The sequence below is a fragment of the Rhipicephalus sanguineus genome, chromosome 9 (assembly GCF_013339695.2).
Source record: "Rhipicephalus sanguineus isolate Rsan-2018 chromosome 9, BIME_Rsan_1.4, whole genome shotgun sequence".
Taxonomy (NCBI): domain Eukaryota; kingdom Metazoa; phylum Arthropoda; class Arachnida; order Ixodida; family Ixodidae; genus Rhipicephalus; species Rhipicephalus sanguineus.
This window is the reverse complement of record NC_051184.2, coordinates 57,635,805-57,641,804: the sequence shown is the minus strand read 5'-3', so window position 1 is coordinate 57,641,804 and position 6,000 is coordinate 57,635,805. Positions and strand designations below refer to the sequence as shown.

Below are 6,000 nucleotides of genomic sequence, written 5' to 3'. Positions count from 1 at the left end.
GATGGTATTAATCCCATTCCCGAAAGCTTTCTGCACTCAACGCGGTTTTGCCGCTAATTAGACATCGGTCCACTTTTTACCAAGCGATGATGGCGTGCAATGACGTCGCGTTGTTTGAAATCATGATGCCACAAATTCTTGTGTGCTGTTGTGTCATGATCACGTCATTACGTGATGATTTTTTACATCGCTCCTGTTTACGCTGACGTCTATGGTCACATTACGCGCTTGAGGAGTCCATTTCCCTATTGGGCAACAGTATTCGTCGTAATACCTGTAAATGATATTTATCTAGCAACACGACAGACACCCATTTTACGGATCACTGCAACTTTGTACAGCAATGCATATTTCGTGTATACATACGTGATGCCCGACTGTTGGCCTGTGCTGAGGGTCGCACATCTACCGTAGTCAATGAACAGTGCTTCTAGCAAGAGAAATAAATCTGCCAGTCAACAAATAATGATATTTGATTGTTTATTTAACAACTAATTTCTTAACTAGCATGATCCGGCCACACCGCAGACACAACTTTTATAACTGTAAAACCAATTTTGCCAGGAGGATTGACAATAGCAGACAGGCGGGCAGGTGCCATCCTTGCAGCTCTGAAAAGACGTTACAGCATACATCAACGACCATCCATTAACCAGAAACGCTAATATATTTCTCGCCTACTTTAACTGTACAACGGCCTTTTCAAAGGAGACGCCACAAAGCGAGCAAGTGTTCCGCTTACGGCTCCACATAGGTCGGCAAAAATGTGGAGCTCACTCAGGCCCACTCATGAAATATAGTTTGCCTTTAGGACTCAGTCGGACTAAGACTCACCAAAATTTTTCTTATTCGGACTCACTCGGACTCAGACTCATTGAAAATTTTCTCAACCGGAATCACTCGGACTCATACTCGCCAAAATATTGCTCGCTCGCACTCACTCAGACTTAGGCTCACGGCTCGATCTGAGTCTGAGTGAGTCGACTCATGAGTCCATAAGCGTATAATTAGCTTTTTCGGCAATATTGTCAATGCGCTTTAACATCAATATCTCATATAACTGGAGTTCTACTTTGCACGTTTTGATATCATACCTTCAAATATGAGTTATCAATCGTCACAATGTAGTAATGGCATTTATATCGAAAGATATGACTCACACGGGCTCTTTTATCAAGAACTTCCCGTGAAATATTTTGCCAGAGGTAGGTCAAACATCCCTCCCCTCACGCCCCTCCGTAACTCACGCCTCTCATCAATAATATTGAGATGGCATATGAACGCTAGTGCTTTGAGGTATGTGGGAGTTGACGTCAGTATACACGTTAGTCATGATAAAGCTGATAGTAATGATGAAATTGAGTAGATAGAACCATAGGTCGGCAAAAAAATGTGGAGCTCACTCAGACTCACTCATGAAATATATTTTGCCCTTAGGGCGCACTCGGACTCAGACTCACCAAAATTTTTCTCATTCGGACTCACTCGGACTCAGACTCAGTGATATTTTTGTCAACCGGGCTCACTCGGACTCAGACTCATGAAAATATTACTCAGCCTGACTCGCTCAGACTCACGGTTCTATCTGAGCCTCAGTGAGTCTGAGTGAGTCGAATCGTGAGTGAGTATGCTTTCCTATGCACCTCCACTAAATATAACTACCTTAGGATTTATTTTTCCTGTATAACACGTTGGGCAGATCTGGCGTCGTGTTGTCGTACCTAAACATTGGTTGAAGGCCCGCGTTCATTAAGTGCTGGCTATCACGTTCGTGACACCGTTTATTGCGGTAAAAATGTAACAACTTTTAGCCTTCCTACCGTTTTTGGCGGCCGATTGAATAAGGAACGTTTCCAATACCGTGGTTCTGGCAGCGCTTAAATTTATGCCACCTCATTATTGTAATGCAAAACATGACATCGACATGTAATCGTTGTAGTTTTGAGATATTTCATTGCCTTGATTGATATGTGCTGTACTAAAACTATAAATTTTCATTTAATTTCATTGCTGTGTGATTTTGTGCTGGGAAACGTCAACAATGCGCAATACACCGCCGCTTGGCGCATGCAGGTGTCTGTTGACGAATTAAACGCTTACGTTGAAAACTAATAGATGTTTACCCTAAAGTTGAGACCGCATTCAAGGAAGCCACAACCGCGCTCTAATTTTTTATTCACATCGGGAATTTCGGAAAATCGAGAAAGTGGTTATTCAGTCTTTCGAAATTAAAATTCTTTTTAGCGATACCCGAGAGCTACCACAGCATTGTTTTTACCAGCAACCCACACTTGCGCCTCTCAAAGTTCACGAGGGCGGCGTGAGGGCCGCCCAGACGTAGAGCAAATCACGTCCACGCAATGTAGGCCAGATAAACGGCCGCATAACGATATAATGACATGCTGCCGATATACCATTACGTGAACAACGAATTCGGTGTCATTGTGCTAGCAGGCCGAGCAAAGTTTTGCGAGGAGATTATCAGTGCCATGCGTTGCATAGACGATGAAATAACCAAAGCGATCACCTGCACCCGCAGAACCATCCGCTACGTATGAGTGCTACCGACTGTTGAGTCAGTTCTTCCGTGCATGGACGCAGCGCGCAGCCTCGTTTAAGTACAGCTGTTGCTTTAACTAGGGCACCTAATAAACAATAATATCGGGCCAGTTGGTATGGATTCATCTTGGTAGGAAGCGTGTCTCTTCTTTCGTGTCCTTTGCAAAAGTTGTGCGCTTCCTACAAAGATAGGGCACCTAAATTTTCGGCGTGATAGCGTTACAGCGCACAGTCAAAGAGACGCCTCTACCTTTTATAATTACAAGAAAATAGCCGTCTTTTCACTAAGTAACTTCAGGAAAAGCTTCATTAACTAGGCTTTGGTGGCCAAATCGGTTAGTTAATACATGTTGATGACAACACTGAACCCTTAGGTTACTTCTCGGGGAATGAAACGTTTTTGGTAGATGTGGAACTTCGTAAAATCGGGATTCATTGCATCCAGTTTCAAGCTAATATGCGTACACCTGATTAAGTTTTTCAATATATACTAAAGTAGTTATAATAATGCTCGTTACATCATCTTAGTTGTAATCATGTTCCCCCTAAGGGCTAAACTCAGAAACATTGGAGGCCCACATAACCTTCTTTTGCATGATATAAAACAGCATATATAAGTGAAATGGTTAAATATCATGACGACCTGAACGGACCGACAGAGTAACGAATCAGCAAAAAAACTTTACAGGTAAAAGAGCACTCGACAGCTGCGGTAAAGATATCTCTCGGGTATGCAAGCGATGCGCTGAACATTGCACAAGCACGTTCCCATGCCAAGTGCAAGCGCTAGCCGCTAGGACAGCTGCGTATTTATTTCTCCTACTGTATGGGGCGAAGATAGAGACATTCAAACGCCGCTAAAACGAACGCTTTTGCTACAAGATAGCCTGTACAACGAAGCATGCCGCATGGCCTGGCCGCATTACTACGTTTCTTATGTATTTTGAACGCCGCTACAGCGAAGACCACTATAGCAAATTCGCCTGTTTAACGAAGGGAATAAGTGTTCCAATTACTGAATTGCTACTTCGCAATGAATACACTTAGTCGCAGACTTAACGCGCAGCGAGTAAATCCAGCGCATCAGGTCGAGCATTGGGTTAGTCCTATATGTGAAGTAGAAAAATGCATTTTTTTTCGCCACGGCCATTTGAGCCTGCTGTGAATAAACATTTCAATCTCTAAGTATGTTTATCTGCTTTATTGGGGTAAAAAAACTGCGCAATGCATATAACGAAGTGACATGTATAAGGGAAATTTATTGTGGTACCAGTGGCTTGGTAATAAAGGCCTTTCAATGTAGTTCCAACGAGTTCACGCTTAAACAGCGCGAATGACAATGGCTACATCCATTTAGCGAAGGACGAATGTGGTGGTCAAAATATATCCCTCGCTCTGCGTCCATCAGTCTTTTCAAGCGAGGTTCGTTCTGATTACCCTGTGAAGCTAGCGATACTGGGGTTCCAATAAACCAACCATCATGAAAAAAAAAGAAACCTGACGCGCTCACCAAAATCCCTCTTCACCCAGAGCTGCCGCGCACCAAAGAAATAATAAATCAAACTAAATACACTCTCTTTCCGAGGATAAAGTCCGAAGCCCGGTCCCCTCGGTCCGAAGCGCGCGCCTAGACCACCAGGCCTCAAGCACATGCTTGCCCACTTTGAACTGAACTGAAGCATACGACTGCGTTCTACCGATGGTGAGAAAAAAAATTCGGCAGATCCCACGTACCGTGGGAGTCGATGTTTGCGAAGCATGCGGCGGGTAGATGACTGGCGTAACGCTTTTTACTGAGGGACACGTTACAAAATGACGCTAAAGATTTGTATAAATATTATACGCACACATATCTATGTTGAAGAGCCGCATATGTGTTATATAACCAGTTGTTCACGGTTGGGTAACGCTGCCAATAGCAAGGTCGGTATTACCAACACCAGAAGCGGAAAGCTGATATGCAGTGCTTATACGTGTCCCGAGAACGCACGCACGTTTCACGATCCCGTGTGCATGTTTGCAAGAAGTTCTCGATAGTTCTTGAACAAGGGCATCATCACCGTGATCAGTGAGCAGCAGCAGCTGGAAATGACTTGTTATAGGATGCGGTCGTGATCGTGGCGACGAGGGGTCCATGTCTAGTGAAGTATGTGGTATAGTAGAGCTGTTGGAATTCGTGGATGCCTCGGTCATTACGTCGAAAAATTGTCTGTCGACAGAGCCGGCGACATGTCGGAACCTGAAGCCACTCTTCGCGTTGGTGAGGTATAGGCCGTCGAGGCTGGTAGGCCTGGATAGTGCTACGTAGACCAACATCAGCGGATGGTGTTTGTCCTATTCCTAGACTACCTCGGCGTATATGACCTACGTAGCCTAGTCTACAAAGCGGCTGTCAGTCAATCTGTCATCATCCTCGGTCCGCATGAGGCCATCGCCCAGCCTCGTAAGAAATGAAGAGGACACTGCGTCGTTCTGGTGGACGAAGTGCACTTTACAGTGCGGTAATGTGGATATCATTTGTAACTTTCGTTAACGTATTCCTCCGGGGTCGAGCAATGCTTCAATATACCTTGCTGAACCATAGGAATAAAACGTAACGTTTATTAGACTGCTATAAAAGCGGAGCCAACACTGGAACTACAGGCGTTAATCTGATATGACGCCTGTATCGTAGGAGTACACATCGTAGGAGTATCATGTAGTGTTTATTGCTTTCTTGTAAAATTAGATAGCCAGCACCACAACCCCAGTTGACGTTGCATCGACATTACGCCTGCGTAGGCTGTTTTTCCAAACCAGTTTATAGACCTGGCGTGGCTCAGTGGTAGAATACCTGATTGCCACGCAGAATACTTGGGTTCGATTCCTGCTGGGATCCTAATTTTCATTCTTTCAATTCGTTGAGTCAACGCTGCGTATGTTGGTTTTCCTTAACGCTCTAGCATTTAAGTTACCAATGTCTGTTCTCGCCGTTCCTGGGTAGATATTAACTGTCAATCACCTGTGGCGCATACCCGTACACCGTGGCCCATTGTAAACGGGTATGTGCCACACGTGTCTAGTAGAAAGGGTTTGACGACGTACGCGACAGGATTTTAACGTTATTCATGTCATGACCCGGCAGTCATATTCGTCAAAACCTCTTACCCTTCCATGCAAATTTTGGTCTACACAAAGTTAAGGAGGCGACCATGAGAGCACCTAGACGTAGGCGGCTAGATAGATAGATAGATAGATGCGTAGATAGAAACGCTCAAAGTGCGAGAGGTTCGCTAAGAAATGCTTCGCATTTAAAAAAACAATTGGAACGCATTATAATTTCTGCGGGTGCCTTTGAAATACTTTGTGTTGGCGGACTCAAAGCGATCTACTTGACAACGCGTAAGGTCGACCTGGGTAAGTGCACATTTCAGAAACATTTCGACATCAATAAAATTCAAT

The 6,000-nt window shown here is 44.4% G+C and overlaps 1 long non-coding RNA gene across 1 annotated transcript in view; it reads right to left on the bottom strand.

Annotated features, from left to right (window-relative positions):
* Positions 1-440: 440 nt before the first annotated feature.
* Positions 441-6,000, bottom strand: part of LOC119405208 (uncharacterized) — a 28,206-nt gene continuing 22,646 nt past the window's right edge. Inside the window, exon 3 of the long non-coding RNA XR_005186440.2 lies at positions 441-611. This is a non-coding gene — a long non-coding RNA (uncharacterized LOC119405208). The remainder of the gene's footprint in view (positions 612-6,000) is intronic.